The 24,975-nt window shown below is 41.9% G+C and overlaps 1 protein-coding gene across 6 annotated transcripts in view; it reads right to left on the minus strand.

Moving 5' to 3' along the window:
* Positions 1-24,975, minus strand: part of TRAF7 (TNF receptor associated factor 7) — a 95,843-nt gene that overhangs the window by 66,769 nt on the left and 4,099 nt on the right. Inside the window, exon 1 of one of the 6 annotated variants that reach the window (XM_089686802.1) lies at positions 4,331-4,452. The exons of 3 other annotated variants lie outside the window; for them this stretch is intronic. The gene's annotated coding sequence lies outside the window, so the exon portion shown is untranslated. Of the gene's footprint in view, positions 1-4,330; positions 4,453-24,975 lie in introns of those variants that run through there. 2 more of the 6 variants (XM_089686806.1, XM_089686808.1) reach the window with 2 other exon arrangements.

A 24,975-nucleotide genomic window follows, 5' to 3' on the forward strand; every position in this document is an offset into this window, starting at 1 on the left:
ATGTGCGAACTTGGCGCTATATTTCAAATTTCAGTGTTTTTGGTTTGATTATATTATTGAATTAAATGTATTATTATTATATTATTATTTTTTATGATTATTTATTAAATTATAATTTATGATTTCCTGTTTCAAGTTTTATCATACCCGGGATGTTTACTAGACTCTTGTTCGGACAGATTTCAGTGAGTTATTCCTAAAAAATTACAGCCTACAATAAAAAAACTACATATTTCCATGCAAAATAATGTACCGCTTTCAGCACCAAAAATCTGAAATAATCATACCGCCAGGGAGGTTAAAAGCAAACAGCAGCATTTTTCTACAATAGACTTAAATTGAGAAGCTGCTGAAATGTATGGCAGTGCGTCTTTGCTGTGTTTTACATTTTTATTCTGCCCAGCAACAAAAAAACTCAACTTTAACAAAAACAAAAAAAAAGAGCTGAGCAAACCGTGCTAAAAACGAGTCAAAAACGCATGTAGAAAAACGCAAAACAAACTGCAAAAAGCACCGGAGAAAGCATCAACGCAAAATGCATATATGTGAACCAAGCCCAACAGAAGATGGAATCCTTCCTCAATACATGTAGAACTTCACTCCATGCCTAGGCAAATGATGTCATACAGTTGCAAGAAAAAGTATGTGAACCCCTTGTTTGTGTAGTATTATGTTCAGCAGACTGTGTTCTTCTATTGTTGTGACTTAGATGACAATCAGAGCACATTTTATGCCCAATTCATGCAAAACTCCACGTAATCACAGGGGGTTCACATACTTTTTCTTGCAACTGTACTTCCCAGGGGTCTTCAGGGGTGGAGGGAGGGTTCTCAGCTCAGCCAATGCCTGAGCTAAGGGCAAATGGATTCCAGGAAGTAACTGCTACATGAATCATCTGCCCTTACTCAGGATGGCCACTGCCAGGAATGCCAGGGGGTGTTTTTCAAAACGACTTCTCGGCAAAGTAAAGCATGGAGGAGTTTGTTTTGAATATTAAGGCTAGGCTCACAACTATGCAGTTTGGATTTGATCTGTTTCTGCGGTGTGTTTTGGCACATGCGGTTTTGCATTTTTTTTTTCCCTTGTTGCTAGGCAGATTAAAACGCATCAAAACCGCTGCAGAAATGCAGCAAAAACACACTACATGCTTTTCTGCAGCATTTCCATTGAATTCTACAGAACCAGAAACACAACTTTTTGCATTTAAAAAAAGTCTCTGACCCTTTCCAAAAAAACGCACCAGGTGACAACGCAGAGATGTGAAAGTGTCCCATAGGAAATCATGTTAAATGGACTGTAATGCGTTTCTGCAAAACTGAAAATGCTGCAGAAAATGCTTAGGTGTGAACCTGGGGTTAAACTGAATTATAGAGCGTTTTTGGTTTGTGGTGCTCAAGTGAAGTTCCACTTTAAAGTATAACTAATAGCAAAACTTTTTTTTAATTAGTTTTGGACAGGGGCGGACTGACAACTCATGGGGCCCCCGGGCAATAGGGGATTATGGGGGCCCTGTGTCCTTGCCCAAACTAAAAAAAGCCTATGAAAAAGGTACCAGGGGCATCTCATGGGGCCCCCTACTGACCCCGGGCCCTTGGGCAGTGCCCAAGTTTCCAAATGGTCAGTCCGCCCCTGGTTTTGGATATAGGGCAGAGAACTGGAACACCTGTCAGAGTTTACTGCTGTCTGTGCTCCCACTTGGGAGATTCACCCTCTGGACTGTCCCCAGAAAAAGTAATAGAGAGGAACTCTTCCAATGGGGACACTAGTTCTGGTGATCTGGGGGTCTTCAAAGAATTCCCTTAATTTGCAGGGATTTCCTCTCACTTCCTGTTTTGTCTATGGGACAGGAAGTGAAAGTAAATCTTCCCAATGGGACACAGATGGCAAAAAATATAACATTTCCTTACTCTATCCAAAATGGGAAAAAAAAAAGAAGTTTTGCCTATAGTTCTACTTTTAAGTGGTATTAAACTGAAAACAAAAAATTTAATATATTGCAGTTTACCAATCATTAGATGTGGTGGCTGAATTAGTTTTCATTTTAACCTCTTGGCGCCAGCGCTTCTTGGCCCTTTAAGAGTTTCGGGGCAGGGTTTTAGGGTCATATGATCGCCGTGATTCGCCGTGACAGCGGTCACATGATCGGAAAAGGTCCCACTCAAAAGGGGAGATCGGGACCCCTCTGAGAGTCGCAGACAGTCGCAGAGAGTCGCGCGCTCTCAGCACATATGTCATTTCTAATTGCACGCAAATATGCAGCCACTCAGCGTCAAGGCCTAGACGCCGAGAGGCCACATATCTGCGCGCGATCAGCGTCAAGGGGTTACGCTTTTTCCCCCCTCTGTTTTCAGCTGGTGATCTGGCCAGTAACACACTTCCTATATTAGAGTGCACCCACTCTACAGATACTCTCTTAGATTGTAAGCTCCCAGGATCAGGTTATGGTTAGCACTTCCACCTGGCAGTACTAGGGTCGTTGGTTCGAATCCCAACCACGGCACCACCTGCCTGGAGTTTGCATGTTCTCCCTGTGTCCGCGTGGGTTTCCTCCGGGTACTCCGGTTTCCTCCCACACTCCAAAGACATTCTGGTAGGTTAATTGGCTCCTGTCTAAATTGTCCCTAGTATGTGTATGTATGAATGTGAGTTAGGGACCTTAGATTGTACACCCCTTGAGGGTTAGGGACTGATGTGAATGTACAATATATATGTAAAGCGCTGTGTAAATTGACAGCACTATATATGTACCTGAAATAAATAAATATAAATCCTGTATAATAATAATACACCTTTGGACAGGAGCATTGTCAGTCTGGAGGGAATGTTAGCTGTACTAGCAGATTTAGATGCACTAACAAATTGAAGCCAAACTCCAGCTAACACTTTATAATCGGTTACAGCAGTTTTTTTCTTTTGGGGTAAAGGTTTTACACAAATCAATAAAATCTGTAAGCACAGCTGTCAGTGGTAAATGGTTTGTCTCATCCCTCTAACTGCTACGTCTGCAGGACAGCTTTTTCTTTAAAAAAAAAAAAAAAAAAAGAAAGAAAACACTTAGTACTCGTTCACACTTGACTTTATTTCTAACTCTTGCCAAACGACTCTATAACGTTTGACAGACGTTAGACAGGCATTTGGGAAGCATTTTTAACGCTCCTCAAACGCCCTATGCGTGGTTTTGATGCGGTCGATAGGCGTTCGCCAAGCGTTAAAACCGCACCACAAAGTCCTATGAAGCTAAATGGTATTAACGCTCCGCAACCGCCTCATAACTGCGTCGTAACCGCACCGCAAACGCCTGCCAGGCGTTTGCGGTGCGGCACCATAGACTTGAATGGGAGGCTTCAACTCTTCCTGACTGGACACGAGGCGTCAGTTTTGCCGCAATGCTAACGCTTCTGTGTGAACAGTACTGTGTGCTGCCATGTGCAGAATTTTCAAAACGCTTCCCAAACATCTATTGACAAAGCTAGTGTGAACGTAGCTTTACTGGCTAGATCACTAGGTGAAAATAAAAGAAAGAAAGCCTAAAAAAGAAAACTAATGCGATAGATGTATCACTCAACTTACTTTATCGTTTACGTATTTCATGCACTCGTAACTTCCTCTTTTCTTTTATCTTCTTTGTTATGTTAATATACTTTTATGTATTGTACTTTTCAAAAGTGCCTTGTTTTTGCTGACAATATCACTTTAAAAATGTGCTGTTGTTTTACTGTCTACTTATGTACAATAAAATCGTTTGTAAACAAAAAAAAAAAGAAAACTAATGCAGCCACCACATGCATTAATCGAATAAATCTTTGCTTTTGGGTTTAACGCTGCTACGTTTTGGGCGTATATCTAACTGGAGCACAAACACATCACATTACATGCAATAAAAGGAAATGTCAGGGCGCTTGAAATAGACTGACCCACGCCAGGTGGTACACGGCACAGGCCAGTTTTTATGTTGCTGTTGGGCAATATTACCTGGCAGTGCTTGGACCAATGTAAGATGACGGTTAGCAGTTTGCCAAGGCATTCTGCAACTTGCCCATCACAGTGAAACAAGCCGGCAATGACACCACCAGCATGCTATGACACCATCTATCCAGAGAGAATTCCATGTAAACGTATCCGCCGTGTCCCTGCTCCCTGGCAGACACCAGCTCTATTCATTCAGCTTCTGATGTATCGCACGCTATGCAGTCTCATTACCCAGCCGCAAAGCAGAAGTGCGCCGACGCTCAAACGGCTCAAAACCCAGATTGTCTGTTGGATATCAGAGAAGAGACCCCTCTATAATCCTCTCCCCTGACGTTTCTCAGCGATAACAGGTCACACGTACCTCTCAGGAAGACTCTGAGCTCTCCCAGTTCCCAGGAAACTCGACTCTCTGCAACTGAGAGGATTTCACAACACTGACCCAAGTCTGTGTGCTGACCGCGCGGCGAGAGAGAGTGATGTAAACACAAAGGCATGCTCAGCAGTGGGCGACAAGTTACCGAAACTGGAAAATCCCTTATTCTGTCCAATCAGCAGCCTGGGAGCTGGGCCAGCATTATTAAACATTCAAGGCATAAAGGCAAACACACACGTCTCAGGTCAATAAATGCAGAGTGAGTCTCCCAAAGCAGGGAATGGCGGGATGTGTATACAAGGCATACCGGAGTCTTCCTCCAAGCAGCTACACAGGAAAAGATATGTGACTTGTCCAAAGACTGCAGCAAAAGGAGAGTCCCCCCCCCCCCCAAAATATACATTACATCTCTCTTTTCCTTGCTCACTCCTTTCCTTTTAGGGCTCTTTCACACGGAACCTCCATTCTCCTGTATGGAGCGGCGGGTGTAAACGAACATGTGTCCGTTTACACCTGCCCACATCTAATCTGATCCACCAAAAAGGGACGGATGGAGATCCGATTCCCCTTCCGTCCGTCTGATCGGGTCAGATGAAAACGGACAGGCGGTCCATTTTCATCCGACCGCCCATTAACCACTTCCCGTCCGGCCAGATGGTGGCAGTGCAGGGGAGGGTTGCCGTTCATAAACTGCTCCCGCCATTTTGGACTGAGCGCGCTCCCTGGGAGCGATCCGGTGCCCGCTGTGTTCAGCACAGTGGCTAAATGGTTAGCACTTCCGCCTGGCAGTAATAGGATCGTTGGTTCAAATCCCAACCACGGCACCACCTGCCTGGAGTTTGCATGTTCTCCCTGTGCCTGTGTGGGTTTCCTCTGGGTACTCCAGTTTCCTCCCACACTTCATAGACATGCTGGTAGGTGAACTGGATCCTGTCTAAATTGTCCCTAGTATGTGTATGTATGAATGTGAGTTAGGGACCTTAGATTGTACACCCCTTGAGGGTTAGGGACTGATGTGAATGTACAATACATGTGTAAAGCGCTGCATAAAATTGACGGCTCTGTATAAGTACCTGAAACAAACAGCGGAACACAGATCGCTGTATGGGACCTCTGTGTGAGGTCCCGATCATGTGATCACTGATTGGCCCATCAGTGATCACATGACTAGTAATAAGCAAGATGTCACTTCTGACATCATTGCTTACTATGTGTGAAATCTGTGAATGATCACAAAGATCACATGGTACAGGGCTATTCACAACAGCCTAGTACCATGTGAGAAGCTGTTACCAATCACAGCTCTCACAGTATTTCTCAATGGCTGCAAGAATGCAGCCAGAGAGAAGGAGAAATGATTGCTTCTTACAGCCTTTATGGGTGTAAAAGCAATTAGTGTAAAAAAAAAAAAAAAAATCTTCATCACCCCCCACAAGTAGTACAGTGTTACTATGGTGACACTGTACTGCTAGGGTGACAGTGCGTTAAAAAAAATAATAATATAAAAAAATTAAAAGAATGTAAAAAAAATATTTAGAAAAATTATAATTTTTGGTTATAAACTAATTTGGGTTATTTTTTTTTTACTAAAAAGATAACTGAATAAATTTTGACCAAGAATTACGAAGAAAGATTATTTATTTGCAAACTTAAAAGAAAAACACTTTTTTTCAAAATTTTTGGACTTTTTCATTTATATAGCAAAAAAAAAACTAAAAATCCCAGCGGTGAATAAATACCACCAAAATAAAGTTTTATCTGTCTCAAACAAATGCTAAAATATTCATATGGGTACAGTGTTGCATGACCGCGCAATTGTCATTCAAAGTGTGATAGCACTGAAAGCTGAAAATTGGCCTGGGCAAGAAGGGGGTGAAAGTGTCCGGACTGGAAGGGGGTGAAAGTGTCCGGACTGGAAGGGGGTGAAAGTGTCCAGACTGGAAGGGGGGGGAAGTGTCTGGACTGGAAGGGGGTGAAAGTGTCTGGACTGGAAGGGGGTGAAAGTGTCCGGACTGGAAGGGGGTGAAAGTGTCCAGACTGGAAGGGGGGGGAAGTGTCCGGACTGGAAGGGGGTGAAAGTGTCCGGACTTGAAGGGGGTGAAAGTGTCCGGACTGAAAGGGGGTGAAAGTGTCCGCACTGGAAGGGGGTGAAAGTGTCCGGCCTGGAAGGGGGTGAAAGTGTCCGGCCTGGAAGGGGGTGAAAGTGTCCGGCCTGGAAGGGGGAGAAGTGTCCGGCCTGGAAGGGGGAGAAGTGTCCGGCCTGGAAGGGGGAGAAAGTGTCTGGACTGGAAGGGGGAGAAGTGTCCGGACTGGAAGGGGGTGAAAGTGTCCGGCCTGGAAGGGGGTGAAAGTGTCCGGACTTGAAGGGGGTGAAAGTGTCCGGACTGAAAGGGGGTGAAAGTGTCCGGACTGGAAGGGGGTGAAAGTGTCTGGACTTGAAGGGGGTGAAAGTGTCCGGACTGAAAGGGAGTGAAAGTGTCCGGCCTGGAAGGGGGAGAAGTGTCCGGATTGGAAGGGGTGAAAGTGTCCGGACTGGAAGGGGGGTGAAAGTGTCCAGACTGGAAGGGGGGGGAAGTGTCCGGACTGGAAGGGGGTGAAAGTGTCCGGACTTGCAGGGGGTGAAAGTGTCTGGACTGAAAGGGAGTGAAAGTGTCCGGCCTGGAAGGGGGAGAAGTGTCCGGATTGGAAGGGGTGAAAGTGTCCAGACTGGAAGGGGGGGGAAGTGTCCGGACTTGAAGGGGGTGAAAGTGTCCGGACTGAAAGGGGGTGAAAGTGTCCGCACTGGAAGGGGGTGAAAGTGTCCGGCCTGGAAGGGGGTGAAAGTGTCCGGACTGGAAGGGGTGAAAGTGTCCGGCCTGGAAGGGGGAGAAGTGTCCGGCCTGGAAGGGGGTGAAAGTGTCTGGACTGGAAGGGGGAGAAAGTGTCCGGACTGGAAGGGGTGAAAGTGTCCGGCCTGGAAGGGGGAGAAGTGTCCGGCCTGGAAGGGGGTGAAAGTGTCTGGACTGGAAGGGGGAGAAGTGTCCGGACTGGAAGGGGGTGAAAGTGTCCGGACTGGAAGGGGGTGAAAGTGTCCGGACTGGAAGGGGGTGAAAGTGTCCGGACTGGAAGGGGGTGAAAGTGTCCGGACTGGAAGGGGTGAAAGTGTCCGGACTTGAAGTGGTTAAGGAGAGCGAGCAGCTCTGTGTCTGTTCTGTAGTAGCAGAGCGGACACAGAGCTGTCAGCCGCTTGCTCAGCGGGGATCAGCAGAGAGATCACCTAGTGAACAAGCGGATCCGCTAAACGGGTGAAAGGACCCTGACTTGTAAGCCTTCTCTTTTCCTTTTTTTATCCTGCTGTTTTCATATGTCCTCCTCCCACACCTTCCCTTTCCCTTCACACTGCCATGACCCCAAAGTTGTGTGACTTCCATTGCGACTTTCATGCAACTTCGATGTTTTGCAGATACCTTGCGACTTTTGCGATTTTCACATTGCCGTCTATGGCACTCATGTCACACCAATGACGCAGAAACGTAGTGCAGGAACTATTTTTTTTGGGTGCAGCCGGGACTTGAGTCGCAGCAATTAAGACGGCACCCGCTGAAAGTAATGTCTTTTTACTTGTCTTGCAGCTGTGTGACCGGTCGCAGCAAGGCACACCAGACGTTGTAGCAGTGTGATCCAAGGCCAAAGCTGGTCAAACATGGATTGAAATTCAGCCGGTTCAGCACACATACACAGTGCAGCACACATACAGCTCAGTACACCAGCCATACATGTCAGTACACACAGTGCAGCACGCGTACAGCTCAGTACACCAGCCATACATGTCAGTACACACAGTGCAACACACAGTGCAGCACGCATACAGCTCAGTACACCATCCATGCATGTCAGTACCCACAGTGCAGCACGCATACAGCTCAGTACACCAGCCATACATGTCCGTACACACAGTGCAGCACGCATACAGCTCAGTACACCAGCCATACATGTCAGTACACACAGTGCAGCACGCATACAGCTCAGTACACCGTCCATGCATGTCAGTACCCACAGTGCAGCACGCATACAGCTCAGTACACCAGCCATACATGGCCGTACACACAGTGCAGCACGCATACAGCTCAGTACACCAGCCATACATGTCCGTACACACAGTGCAGCACGCATACAACTCAGTACACCGGCCATACATGTCCGTACACACAGTGCAGCACGCATACAGCTCAGTACACCATCCATGCATGTCAGTACCCACAGTGCAGCACGCATACAACTCAGTACACCGGCCATACATGTCCGTACACGCAGTGCAGCACGCATACAGCTCAGTACACCGGCCATACATGTCAATAAGTGTCTGAGAACTTCTGAATGTGAATGTGCGAGGAGCAATGCCTTGTGGGACATGTAGTTCAGAGCATGAGAAGGAAGTGAGTGATTCTAAAGGCAGGTTTTTTTCCTTGCTATAGGGGCAATCTATACTATACTTTGCGACTTGCTATGGGGGCACTCTGAAAGCAGAAGGAGCCAACAGTGCCGGAGGGGGAGAGGAGAAGAGAGGCTGATAGACTGGAAGTAATAGAAGGCATTACAATTAAATATAAAGTAAACGTTCACCAGTATTGTGCATTATATGTAAAATTATTCTATCCATGTAAAAGAGTCTCAGCCTTTAGTACTACTTTTTTTAAAAAAAAAGGTGTTTATTTTGCATTTATAAAACACAAACAATAACAGAACAAGGAAAAGACAAATAATAACAGGAACTCAAAACTAAAATCAAAGAAGGATACAGAAAAGGGGATCAAACAACATATTATTGTAGGCCAGAAACCCCATACATATAACAAAGGAGAATCACAAAACAACATAATAACAGAACAGGTAAGCAGTCAGAAACACACAACAGCAGCCAAACACATACAACAGTCACAAACACAACAGTCACAAACACATACAACAGTCACAAACACAACAGTTACAAACACATACAACAGTCACAAACACATACAACAGTCACAAACACAACAGTTACAAACACATACAACAGTCACAAACACAACAATCACAAACACAACAATCACAAACACAACAGTCACAAACACATACAACAGTCACAAACACAACAGTTACAAACACAACAATCACAAACACATACAACAGTCAAACACAACAGTCACAAACACAACAATCACAAACACATACAACAGTCACAAACACATACAACAGTTACAAACACATACAACAGTGACAAACACATACAACAGTGACAAACACATACAACAGTGACAAACACATACAACAGTGACAAACACATACAACAGTCACAAACACAACAATCACAAACACATACAACAGTCACAAACACATACAACAGTCACAAACACAAACAACAGTCACAAACACAACAGTCACAAACACATACAACAGTCACAAACACAACAGTCACAAACACAACAGTCACAAACACATACAACAGTCACAAACACAACAGTCACAAACACATACAACAGTCACAAACACAACAGTCACAAACACATACAACAGTCACAAACACATACAACAGTCACAAACACAACAGTCACAAACACATACAACAGTCACAAACACATACAACAGTCACAAACACAACAGTCACAAACACATACAACAGTCACAAACACAACAGTTACAAACACATACAACAGTGACAAACACATACAACAGTCACAAACACAACAATCACAAACACAACAATCACAAACACAACAATCACAAACACATACAACAGTCACAAACACAACAGTTACAAACACAACAATCACAAACACATACAACAGTCACAAACACAACAGTCAAACACAACAGTCACAAACACATACAACAGTCACAAACACATACAACAGTCACAAACACATACAACAGTCACAAACACAACAATCACAAACACAACAATCACAAACACAACAGTTACAAACACAACAGTTACAAACACAACAATCACAAACACATACAACAGTCACAAACACATACAACAGTCACAAACACAACAGTCACAAACACATACAACAGTCACAAACACAACAGTCACAAACACATACAACAGTTACAAACACATACAACAGTGACAAACACATACAACAGTGACAAACACATACAACAGTTACAAACACAACAATCACAAACACATACAACAGTCACAAACACATACAACAATCACAAACACAAACAACAGTCACAAACACATACAACAGTCACAAACACATACAACAGTCACAAACACAACAGTCACAAACACATACAACAGTCACAAACACAACAGTCACAAACACATACAACAGTCACAAACACAACAGTCACAAACACATACAACAGTCACAAACACAACAGTCACAAACACATACAACAGTCACAAACCCAACAGTTACAAACACATACAACAGTCACAAACACAACAGTCACAAACACATACAACAGTCACAAACACAACAGTCACAAACACATACAACAGTCACAAACACATACAACAGTCACAAACACAACAGTCACAAACACATACAACAGTCACAAACACAACAGTTACAAACACATACAACAGTGACAAACACATACAACAGTCACAAACACAACAATCACAAACACAACAATCACAAACACATACAACAGTCACAAACACAACAGTTACAAACACAACAATCACAAACACATACAACAGTCACAAACACAACAGTCAAACACAACAGTCACAAACACATACAACAGTCACAAACACATACAACAGTCACAAACACAACAATCACAAACACAACAATCACAAACACAACAGTCACAAACACATACAACAGTCACAAACACAACAGTTACAAACACAACAATCACAAACACATACAACAGTCACAAACACATACAACAGTCACAAACACAACAGTCACAAACACATACAACAGTCACAAACACAACAGTCACAAACACATACAACAGTTACAAACACATACAACAGTGACAAACACATACAACAGTGACAAACACATACAACAGTTACAAACACAACAATCACAAACACATACAACAGTCACAAACACATACAACAATCACAAACACAAACAACAGTCACAAACACATACAACAGTCACAAACACATACAACAGTCACAAACACAACAGTCACAAACACATACAACAGTCACAAACACAACAGTCACAAACACATACAACAGTCACAAACACAACAGTCACAAACACATACAACAGTCACAAACACAACAGTCACAAACACATACAACAGTCACAAACCCAACAGTTACAAACACATACAACAGTCACAAACACAACAGTCACAAACACATACAACAGTCACAAACACAACAGTCACAAACACATACAACAGTCACAAACACATACAACAGTCACAAACACAACAGTCACAAACACATACAACAGTCACAAACACAACAGTTACAAACACATACAACAGTGACAAACACATACAACAGTCACAAACACAACAATCACAAACACAACAATCACAAACACATACAACAGTCACAAACACAACAGTTACAAACACAACAATCACAAACACATACAACAGTCACAAACACAACAGTCAAACACAACAGTCACAAACACATACAACAGTCACAAACACATACAACAGTCACAAACACATACAACAGTCACAAACACAACAATCACAAACACAACAATCACAAACACAACAGTCACAAACACATACAACAGTCACAAACACAACAGTTACAAACACAACAATCACAAACACATACAACAGTCACAAACACATACAACAGTCACAAACACAACAGTCACAAACACATACAACAGTCACAAACACAACAGTCACAAACACATACAACAGTTACAAACACATACAACAGTGACAAACACATACAACAGTGACAAACACATACAACAGTTACAAACACAACAATCACAAACACATACAACAGTCACAAACACATACAACAATCACAAACACAAACAACAGTCACAAACACATACAACAGTCACAAACACATACAACAGTCACAAACACAACAGTCACAAACACATACAACAGTCACAAACACAACAGTCACAAACACATACAACAGTCACAAACACAACAGTTACAAACACATACAACAGTCACAAACACAACAGTCACAAACACATACAACAGTCACAAACACATACAACAATCACAAACACATACAACAATCACAAACACATACAACAGTCACAAACACATACAACAGTCACAAACACATACAACAGTCACAAACACCCGCACCATCACTTTAGTACTAAGTAAATATAAAAAATGTAAATCCTGCCCACCCTTCATGTAGCTTCATGGCTGACTCCCAGTTAAAATACGCTGTATATCCTACCTGAGGGTATATTTATTAAAAAAAAAAAACACAAAAAATATCCCACATCATCTAACGCTTTCTATCCCAGCCTAACTAACCCTGGCCCGCCCCCCTCAGATTCATTGGATTTCAGTACTTTTTCAATCATGGAGGATCAACATCACATGCAGTCTGAATGCAAATACAGCCCATATAGGAATGCCAACTCCTCCATATACACACTGAGGGTTCATGTACACTGCAGCTGATAAACTCACGTTTAGGATCTGTTCAGCGTTTTTTTCAGCAGCCCCTGAACTCTCCCTAATGTTTCCTATGTGTCCATGTACACATCGTCCTTTACAGGCAGTTGAGTTTACAGTCGTTTTTTTGAACGCAGAAAACTTGCGTTTTGCGTATCAACGTTTCAAACGCAAAACACTTCAAAACGCGTTTGAAATTTTTTTTAACTCTTCCAGCTCCCAATGCTCTCCAGAGCCTTTTTTCATCATGCAAAATGCATGCAAAGTGTTTTCAACGTACTCAGATGGACAAAACACTGAACACAGGATGTTCCTACCAAGCTTGTCACACATTGTAATGACCAATTCACATCTCAGACCTCTCCCACCCTTGGAAACAATGGATATGTTAATGACCATTCACACCTCAAATTCCACATGAAGACCCCCTGCCAGGTGACCTTAATGACTCCCTCCACCAGACACCTTTCCCACCCTTGGAAACAAAAGAAATGTTAATGAGCAACTCCCACCTAAGCTAATCTCAACACATACTGCTGTCTCTGCTTCTACTCTCTGTATTTCTCTGAAACAGTCTGAAATAGTTAATAATTTACCACTTTTCAGTGCATTCTGGGCATTTGGGAGGTTCTCCTGTGCTTATCTTAAAAAAACGCTTCTAAACGCAAACGCGCATAAACGCGTTATGCAAATGCAGCTAAACAGACGTTAACCTACGTTTTCCAGCAGTCAGTTTCCATCATTTAGAAGTGTCCCGTGTACATGGGGCCTTATCAAGGCATTTGATATATTGCAAAACGTCTCACAAGACCCAGTCCACTGCATGTATCAGGGCTGAGGGCTCTTGAGATGAACACTGAGGCAGGTTCTGGGATTAAACTTCAGCTCTGATGCAAGTTACCACTCAAGATTCATCTGCATTCAGGAGAGCGGCTCTGACTGCCTCTAAACTCTGCTGTGTCTTGACTCTTCTAAACGCCTATGTGTACATGGACACATAGGCTTTTATTGAGATACGTTCAGGACATTAGGCAATAAAAACGCCAAAAGCCCCAAAAACGTTGGTTTAGGAGCAACAGTGTTCACGAGACCTAAATGTGCAGCTTTCATTAAAATAATACCTTGTGATCCTGCCATGAATGCCCCTGTACAGGCACTTCCTTCCTCTGTCCTTGCCTATTCAACTGTGCTCCAGAGTTGTCACACAGAATTCCAATGCAGATTACAAGTCCCAATGTCGCCTCACATTGTGCAGGCATGGTCCATTGTTGTTACCAGGAACCCCCCTTGAGAAATGATGCGCAGAAGATGCTGGCATTAGTGCATGCGGAAGGAAGTGGCTGAAAGAGACTGCAGGAGATGCACAGCCCCAGGATGCAAAAAAGATGATAAAAACAAGCAAAAACTATATTTTTTTTGTATGGGCTGGTTCACACCAGATGTAGTCCAGTGTGCTTTTGGTCTGCATCAAAAAGGCATGCAGTGTTTCCCATGCATTCCAATGGCCTAGTTCACACCAGTGCAGTAAAGTAGAACATGCAGAATTTTTTCAGTATGGAATGCATCTGGAACGCGGCAAAACAATTCAAAAACAAACCAGAATGCACGTGTCCTGAACTGAGATAATGGAAAAAATTTAACCAGAATGCATAAAAAATGTGCATGCAGAAACGCATCCAAAACGTAGAAATTGTGGTGTGAAGTAGCCCTAAGCTCGGGTTCACAACTCTGCGGTGCGGCACACTGCATGTGATTCGCAAAGGAACCGCACCGCATTCCTGTGCAAATCACATGCGAATCCTGTGTGGTGCAATTTGAGCCACAGATTTTGTATGGCTCAGATCACACCGCACCCGCACCAAAATAGTGCAGGACCTTTTTTGTCTGCACTAGAATCAGATCACACGGGTATTCACACCTATGCGATCCGATTCTGCACATCGCTCCGCGATTTGCGAACCGATTTCGGGGTGTTGGTAACTTAACATACACACCCGCAGCAGTTCGCCTGAACGGGGTGCGATTATGATGCGATGTGCAATTCGCACAGAAACCGGAGCAAACTCCGCACCGCATAAGTGTGAACCCGGGCTTAAAGAAAAAAGTGATGTGTTGGTTCAGGGGTGGGCAACTGTGGCCCTCCAGCTGTTGTAGAACTACAAGTCCCATGAGGCATTGCAAAACTGACAGTTACAAGCATGACTGCCAAAGGCAGAGGCATGATGGGACTTGTAGTTCACCAACAGCAGGAGGACCACAGTTGCCCACCCCTTTGTTAATTGAACATGATACACAATGTTTTGGCAAAGTAAATATCAACTTGTTACATCTGCTCTAAATTGATTAAACTTCGCTTTACATTGCTGCTGAAATGCTGCCCCCTGGCTGAGAATGTAAGGCAACTGCAACACAAAAAAGTATGGAGAAGAGGAAAACAGGAACAACCAAATCTGCATACAGTGGGGAAAATAATTACTTGATCCCCTTCTTGGTAAAAAAAAACCCGTTAAAAACACAAACGAGGTAAAACGCCGCTACACGCTAATGCAAAAAGGCTAAATAAACCTGAAAAACTCAGGTTTTTTAATGTGACTTTACACAGCTGACGTTACCAGCGTTATCAAAACGTCCCGTGTGCGTGAGGACTTATAGTGCATTTTGTAAATGCGAACAAAATCTTGAGTACACGGTACAGGTGTATGAAAGTTTTTATTTATTTCTGCATGCGTAAAAAAAGTCTACACGTTTTGCAGTTGACTAATTCAGGAAACGTCTTCTTGGTACTTATCTAGAGTTACAATATAGGTTGCAGCTATTATCAACAAACTGTCACATATTGTAATTAATTAGGTGCGACCCACAGCAGTCCTAAGTCAGTTCTTTTGCTGGTTTATTCAATTGGGTTTGACTCTTCTGTCATTGGAGCTACTATAAGGCCCCATGTACACTGCAGCTGATAAACTCACGTTTAGGAGCTTTTCTGCGTTTTTTTTCAGCAGCCCCTGAACTCTCCCTAATGTTTTCCTATGTGTCCATGTACACATCTTCATTTACAGGCAGTTGAGTTTACAGTCGTTTTTTTGAACGCACCAAACTTGCATTCAGGAGTAGATTTTATCAGCATTTCAAATGCTTGTAAACGCGGCTAACTGCGTTTAGAAGCGTTTTTTAACTGTTCCATGTCCAGATGCTGTCCGGAGCCTTTTTTCATCATCAGAAATGCATGCAAAGCGTTTTCCATGTATTCAAATGGACCCGGTACACCAGCGCAGTCAGTTCCAGGTTTTGCGTGAAGGAAAAAATGTTAGAACGTGCCGCATTATGCTCATGATGGGATCCATAGTGAATACAACCAGAAAAGACAGGTCATCTCAACACATACTGCTCTCTCTGCTTCTGTTCTCCCTACTCCTCTCAAAATGTCAGAAATAGGTAATTTTTTTACTGTTTTTCAGTGCATTCTGGGCATTTTGGAATCCTGAGGTCTCCTGAGGTTATCTTTAACCACTTGAGCTCCAGAGGATTTACCCCCCTTAATGACAAGGCCTCTTTTTGCTACTCGGCGCTGCACTAATTCAACTGATAATTGCGCGGTCATGCAATGCTGCACCCAAACAAAATTTACGTCCTTTTTTTCACACAAATAGAGCTTTCTTTCGGTGTAATTTGATCACCTGTGCGCTTTTTATTTTTCACGCTATAAACAAAAAAAGGCCAAAAATTTTGAAGAAAAACAATATTTTTTACTTTCAGCTATAAAAAATATACAGTAAACTCAAAGTTGGTTATAAATTTAGGCCAAAATGTATTCTGCTCCATGTTTTTGGTAAAAAAATCCCAATAAGTGTATATTGATTGCTTTGTGTGGAAGTTATAGCGTCTACAAACTATGGTATAGATACTGCAATTTACGCCATTTTTCTGCTATACAGCGCTGTGCTAGTTTAACGGACAATTGCGCGGTCATGCAATACGGTACATAAATGAAATTTACATCCTTTTTTTCCCCACAAATTGAGCTTTCTTTCGGTGGTATTTGATCGCCTGTGCGGTTTTTATTTTTTGCGCTATAAAAAAAAAGGCTGACAATTTTGAGGAAAAAAAAACAATATTTTGGACTTTTTGCTATAAAACATGTCCAGTAAAAAAAATGCAAAAATCAAATTTAGTCATAAATTTCTGCCAAAATGCATTCTGCGGCATGTCTTTGCTAAAAAAAATCCCAATACGTGTAAATTAATTGGTTTACGTGAAAGTTATAGCGTTTACAAATGGCGGGAAAGATACTGGAATTTTTATTTATACTAATAATGGCGCCGATCAGCGACATATGGCGGCAATCAGCGACATATGGCGGCGACCAGCGACTTATGGCAGGACTGCGGCGGACATTTTGACACTGGGGGGGGGGGGGACTGACTTGGGGTCACTGACATCCCCAGTGACACCAATACAGTGATCAGTGAAAAAAAACCACTGAAACTGTACTAATGTCACTGGGGAGGAAGGGGTTAACATTTTTAGAATTTGCTGTGTAAGGTGAGTGTTTTACTAGGGGGCGGGGGTGTGTACTGGAGGAGGGGGGGGGGGAGCTGATCGAGGGAGAGAAACTCAGCAGCTTCTCACAAGCTGTCAGAGAACTGACACAGAACAGGGCTGTGTGTAAACAAAGCAGCCCTGCTCTGTGTCAGCGATCACCGGCAATCGCGGGAAAACGGCCGTGACCCCGGCAGCTGACACCCGCGGGACAGGTAGGGCGGGAGCGCGCCCCCTACCTGTTTTGAAGGCAGCCGTTTTAAAACGTGCTTTTGCCTACGAGTGCCGCCCTGCCACCGTTTATATGCGGTGGCTGGGCGGCAAGTAGTTAAAAAACCGCTTCTAAATGCAAACGCTCATAAACGCGGAATGCAAATGCGGCTAAACAGACTTTTTTTTAGCCTACGTTTTTCAGCAGTCAGTTTCCATCGTTCAGAAGAGTTTTCCAATTGTCCCGTGTACATGGAGCCTAAGACTTTAGAGAAGTGAAATTATAATCAGCTCTTCCGTTGGAATCTCTTTTAGATTACAATACATTTCCTCATGTGGTGCAACTCTGTAATATACACACAGCAATAATAAAATATATAGTGTTGCGCTCCCAAACCTCAAATCAATATATTATTATTTGAATTTGATCTCTATTTTAAAGATTTCAGTAATTAAGAATGATGTGTACGAATAAACTTATATACTAATATTCTTATACTTGCGGTGGAGATAAATCGGAATAGGATTAGGACGATATTATGTTCTGATTATCTTCCAACATTCTTGATACACCTTGTTAAATTAGTTCCCAATCAGGGCTTATCTTAGTGATATCATAGGTTGTCATTACAAATACATGTATCCATTTATATATTAATATATAGGGAAGTATATATTATATACTTCATTTATATATTTTTTAGCATTTTAGTTTACAATAAAAAATATTTTTATTTTTACATATTTTTTTTATATTTATTTTTATTGTTATTTTTATATTTTTTTATTTATATATATTTTTTGATCCAGTTTTTGGATGAAAAATAACATATTTAATGATGTTTTGTATTTTGGCATTGTTTGCTTATTTCACATATGGATGTACCAGCAATATATTTTTTATATTTTGGTTACTGAAGAGAACAGTTATATCCGTGCTGATTGCGGAATTGTGATACTATGTGTCCCTCCGGGTTGATTAGAGAGATCTATTATCATATGTAGCAGAGGATGACAGCGTGTATTAAATTATATTCACCACCAAAAAAATGGCTACCCCCATCAGAAAGTCAATAAAATGGCCGAGCCGTGCTTTATAAGCCGGCAATATGCGAGTGACGGACCAATCAAATCCCCCTGATGAAGCCACGTGACCAGTGGCGTAACGCGTAGGGGTGGGACTGTAACGTCACTCGGAGGGAGTCAGTCTGTTTGCCGGACCACGAGCACACAGCTCCGACAATCAGCGGCGGTCTTGGATTGTATTTGTACTACCACTATCCGCACACCTAATATGTGAGTGCCATATTTTGAGCAAATAAAAGTCACACTTATATAAAAGATAAAGCACCATGTCGAGATCTTTTTTGTATGTGGTGAATCGTATGGAGATGAAAAAATAGACGAATTGCACCCGCTGGAGAGGAGATTCATCCTATAGCATATGTTGCACACCATGGATATTCTAAAGCAGGAGTTCTAAACAAGCAGGTTCCAAAGGAGGTGAACCACAAGTTTATATAGCCTAATTGCAGGCTTCTTATGAGGTGAGCGCACATCTTCACTTGAGGGAGGATTCACAAGCAGTCACCAATTATTGTAAATTGAAGATTTTCCAGCACAAAGTCACTTTTTTGGGACATTATTTTTATCTTTATTTTTATTTTTTATTATTTTCATTTTTATTTTTATATTTTATTTTTTGTTATTTATTTGCAGTTTATTTTTTCATGCACATTAATTATTTGTATTAATTCAAAGTATAAGAATATTAGTATATAAGTTTATTCGTACACATCATTCTTAATTACTGAAATCTTTAAAATAGAGATCAAATTCAAATAATAATATATTGATTTGAGGTTTGGGAGCGCAACACTATATATTTTATTTTTGCGGTCTATCACATTGGTAGTTATGTGCTATAGGTTTGCGATCCATTAATAGAGTGTATTTATAAGGAGTTTTTGTCTACTTTCTGGCTCGCAAGACATTTCCATTATTATACACACAGCAATATCCAGGTGATCACAGCCAATATGTAAGAAACTGGTTTCTAACTTTATGCAAAGGTTGCTCCACCCGGAAACATTCGTAATACAGGTCAGAGGTATAGGAGCGCCGTAAGGCTCAGAAAACATTGGGAAACATGCGCTGACAATATAGATGGAACATGACTCACAGCAGGTTGTGTAAGGTCATATATCATACAATTCATAAACACGTTATCACAGCCGGCCCTTCCAAAAGATAAAGCGGAGCGAGATCTCCACAAATACACATCTTGAGATCTCATTACAAACCTGGTCACACATGATACAATATGATTGTACAATACCCTTCAGATTTACAAAAGTGAATATTGTGAGGGCCCCTTTCAGACGTGTCCACCCTGGGGTGTTGCAGTAATGTCATATTTTAATTAGCGTTGCATTAACCACTTCCTGTCCGGACACTTTCACCCCCTTTCTGTCCAGGGCAATTTTCAGCTTTCGGCGCTATCACACTTTGAATGACAATTGCGCGGTCATGCAACACTGTACCCATATGAATTTTTTTGCATTTTTTTGAGACAGATAAAGCTTTATTTTGGTGGTATTTATTCACCACTGGGATTTTTATTTTTTTTGCTATTTAAATGAAAATGTCCAATAATTTTGAAAAAAAGTGTTTTTCTTATAAAATTTTGCAAATAAATAATCTTTCATCATAAATCTTGGCCAAAATGTATTCCGTTATCTTTTTAGTAAAAAGAAAAATAAGCCAAATTAGTTTATAACCAAAAATTATAATTTTTAAACATTTTTATTTTATTTTTTTATATTATTTATGTTTTTTTTTTTTTTTACATACTGTCACCCTAGCAGTACAGTGTCACCATGACACTGTACTACTTGTGGGGGGTGATGAAGAATTTTTTTTTTTTTTTTACAGTGATTGCTTTTACACCCATACAGGATATAAAAGCAATCATTTCTCTTTCTCTCTGTCTGCATTCTTGCAGCCATTGAGAAATACTGAGTGAGCTGTGATTGGTCACAGCTTGTCATATGGTACAAGGCTGTTGTGAATAGCCTTGTACCATGTGACCTCTTTGATCCTTCACAGATTTCACACATAGTATGCAATGATGTCACAAGTGACATCTTGCTTACTACTTTGCACGTGATCACTGATTGGCCTATTAGTGATCACATGATCGGGACCTCGTACAGAAGTCCTGTCCGACGATCGGTGTTTCACTGTGTCCGGAGGACACAGCGGGCACCGGATCGCGATGCTGCGTGCTCCCAGGGAGCGTGCACAGCTAGAAATGGTGGGTTCCGTTTATGAATGGCAACCCGCCCCTGGAGTGCCACCGTCCTGCCTGTTTATAAACAGCAGGCGGACGGCAAGAGGTTAAAGTAGACCATTCATTTAAATAAACTGAACAGACAAAACAAGAGCCTTGTACCATGTGACAAGCTGGAGCCCATGTACACTGCAGCTGATAAACTCACGTTTAGGCGCTCTTCTGTGTTTTTTTCAGCAGCCCCTGAACTCTCCCTAATGTTTCCTCTGTGTCCATGTACACATCGTCCTTTACAGGCAGTTGAGTTTACAGTCGTTTTTTTTAACACACTAAACTTGCGTTCAGGAGTAGATTTTATCAGCGTTTCAAACACCAAACACTTGTAAATGCAGCTAACCGTGTTTATAAGCGTTTGGAAATTTTTTTTAACATTTCCAGATGCCATCCAGAGCCTTTTTTCATCATGAAAAATGCATGCAAAGCGTTTTCCCGATACTCAAATGGACCCGGTACACCATACTTTGAGGTTTCGCATGAAAGAAAATGTTAGACACCGCTACAATAATTTCTGCAGTGAAATGAGCCGGAACACATCCAAACACCACAAAAAAAAAGACAGATCATCTCAACACATACTGCTCTCTCTGCTTCTGCTCTCTCTATCTCTCTCAAAATGTCTGAAATAGTTAATTTTGTACTGTTTTTCAGTGCATTCTGGGCATTTTGGAAGGTCTCCTGAGGTTATCTTTAAAAAAACGCTTCTAAACGCAAACGCTCATAAACGCGGTATGCAAATGCAGCTAAACAGACGTTTTTTAACCTACGTTTTCCAGCAATAATTTCTGCACAGAAATGAGCTGGAACACATCCAAACACCACAAAAAAAAAAGACAGATCATCTCAACACATACTGCTATCTCTGCTTCTGCTCGCTCTATCTCTCTCAAAATGTCTGAAATAGTTAATTTTTTACTGTTTTTCAGTGCATTCTGGGCATTTTGGAAGGTCTCCCGAGGATATCTTTAAAAAAACGCTTCTAAACACAAACGCTCATAAACGCGGTATGCAAATGCGGCTAAACAGACGTTTTGTAACCTACGTTTTCCAGCAGTCAGTTTCCATCGTTCAGAAGTGTCCCGTGTACATGAAGCCTTAGACTTTTGCACCGTTTTTTTCAACACAGTAGTTTGTGACAAAGCAGAAAAATGAGACTGTATATGTAATGAGCAGGGATGGCTGCGTCCATGTCCAGTACTGTGCAAATGTTATAGGCAGGTGTGAAGAAATGCTGTAAGAATGCTTTCAAAATGTGTTTTTTTTTTTTTTTTATTAATTTAGAAAATACAAAGGGAGCAAACAGAAGAAAAATCTAACTCAAATCAATATTTGGTGTGACTACTCTTTAGCTTCAAACCAGCATCATTTCAATTCATCAAGCTCTTTTGAAGAAGTCAATGTTGAGGAATGCAGACACAGTGGTCAGCCAAGGAAACAACAGCAGCTGAAAGACACATCAGGCTTACTTCCCTTTGATATCGGGAGATATCCAGCAGTGCCATCAGCACAGAACTGGTGGAAACCAGTAGAACCCAGGTACACCCATCTACTGTCCAGAGAAGTCTGGCCAGAAGTAGTCTTCATGGAAGAATTTCGGCCAAAAAGCCATATCTCCAATATGGAAACAAGGCTAAGCGGTACATCATCGAGCGTCTGCAGACAACAATAAAGAATGGTGGAGGTTCCTTGCAAGGGGGCTGCATTTCTACAAATGGAGTTGGATGTTTGGTCAGGATCAATGGTGTCCTCGATGCTGAGAAATACAGGCAGATACTTATCCATCATGCCATACCATCAGGGAGGTGCCTGATTCACCCCAAATTTATTCTGCAGCAGGATACCCACCCCAAACATACAACCAATGTCAGGAACCACTTGAGCTCCGGAAAGTTTTACCTTCACGTCCAGGCTATTGTTTGCTATTCAGCACTGCACTACTTTGTGCCAAATGCACATTCATGCAACACTGTACCCAAATGAAAGTTATATCATATTTTCACACAAACAGAGCTTTCTTTGGGTGGTATTTGATCACCACTGGGTTTTGTTTTATAAACAAACAAAACTTAAAAAAAAATATATATTTTCTGTGATAAAACATATAAGAAACTAATATCTTGGAGGGGGGGGGGGATTCCTCCCAATGAGCGCCAAAATCATAAATTTAGGCTAAAATGTATTCTGCTACGTGTCTTTGGTTAAAAAAAATCCCAATTTGTGTATATTAATTGGTTTGTGTGAAGGTTATAGAGCGGATCGCTGAGAGACTGAGCCAGGTGCCAGTCCAAAACAAAACCTGCAGCTGCTGTCTTTTAATAAACGCACACTTACCTTTCTCAGGGTCCAGCGATGCGCTCACCCGCACCGTCCCTTCTCTACTTGGTGCCGGCATCACATCTGTGGACACCAGGCTGTGACAGCTTGCGGCTTCACAGCTGGGTGCCCGCTGCGCATACGCGAGTGGCGCTGCGCATTCTGATTGGTCCGCCAGTCTTCTGGAACCTGTGAAGGTTCCCATGAGACTGTGGGAGGAAGGAGGGGGCTGAACTTTCGGCTCACTTCGCCGTGGCGAACTGAGCCCAAAGTGGGATCGAAACCAGGTATTTACCCCCCAAAAGGTGCCAAATATAAAGTCAGGATCTTTCCCCAGTCTGGACTGGCTGGATGATGTCAGCTAACAGAAGAGTTCAGCAAACACAAATGCTCCTGCGCTTGGGGAGGGACTTGATGCTACAACCACATAAGGAATATCCTGGAACATGCACATCTTGCTGCCCTCAAATGGACCAGGGAAATCCAAATTTACTGAATGAGGAAAGAAAAAAGAGGGCGCACAAGCCTAGTGCATTACCATAAAAAATGTTTAATAAAAAATAAATAATAAATAAAAAATAATATAAAATAAAAAAAGTATAACACATACTTTATTTTTTATTAAACATTTTTTATGGTAACAGAAGAGTTCAGCCTGCTCTTGGCTGAAAGCGAGTCACAGGAGTTTTGAATGAACTGCACTCCTGTGATCCACAGGAGAAGTACAACCAAACGGGCATTGACTGTATTTCTTTACATAAACTTTTGTTGAGTTTTTAAAAAAAATTCAGTCACCAGTGCAGTACAGAGTCATCATATCACTGGTATGGCTGTGATCTGGGACACTGACTGGAGGAAGTATATAAAAAAAAGAAATGTTAAATAATTTTGTATTCAATTTTTTTATTTTTTTTTTTACAATCTGTCATCAGAGTAGCTCTGTGTCACCATATGACACTCTATTACTCTGGGGGGTGATCGGGGATTTTTTTTCACACTGTTATTGCTTATATAGTGAAGATCATTGTACATGCAATAGTTTTAGGTGTCATGAATGGGTTAACCATTCATGAACAGATTGTTTTTGGTTGTGATTGGCTACAGCTAATCACATGGTACCGGTAAGTCAGGTACTATGTGATTACTGTGGGCCAATCACAGATCACAACAGTAAGCAAGCTGTTCATTAATATAAAGCCATTAATGTTAGGCTGCTTACATTGTCATCATGTGATCGCTATGACCAATCACAGCAATCACATGATGCCTGGTTACCGATTAACGGTAACTGCGCGCTCCTCACCCAGGGCAGGCACAATGACGAACATGTACATGATTGTGCCAGCAAGTGGTTAAGAACGATCTTAAGTTTAAAGAAGAACAAAGAGTCCTGAAAGTGATGGTTTGGCCCCCACAGAGCCCTGATCTCAACATCATGGAGTCTGTCTGGGATTACACGAAAAAACAAAAGGATCTGAGGCAGACGACATCCACAGAAGATCTGAGGTTAGTTCTCCAAGATGTTTAGAACAACCTACCTGTCGAGTTCTTTCAAAAACCGAGTGCGAGTCTACCTAGAAGAACTGAGGAATTGATGCTATTTTGAAGGCAAAGGGTGGTCACACCAAATTCTGATTTGGATTTTTCT

Source organism: Staurois parvus, unplaced genomic scaffold, assembly GCF_062004578.1.
Source record: "Staurois parvus isolate SC_StPar_1 unplaced genomic scaffold, SC_StPar_1.0 ptg000412l, whole genome shotgun sequence".
Taxonomy (NCBI): domain Eukaryota; kingdom Metazoa; phylum Chordata; class Amphibia; order Anura; family Ranidae; genus Staurois; species Staurois parvus.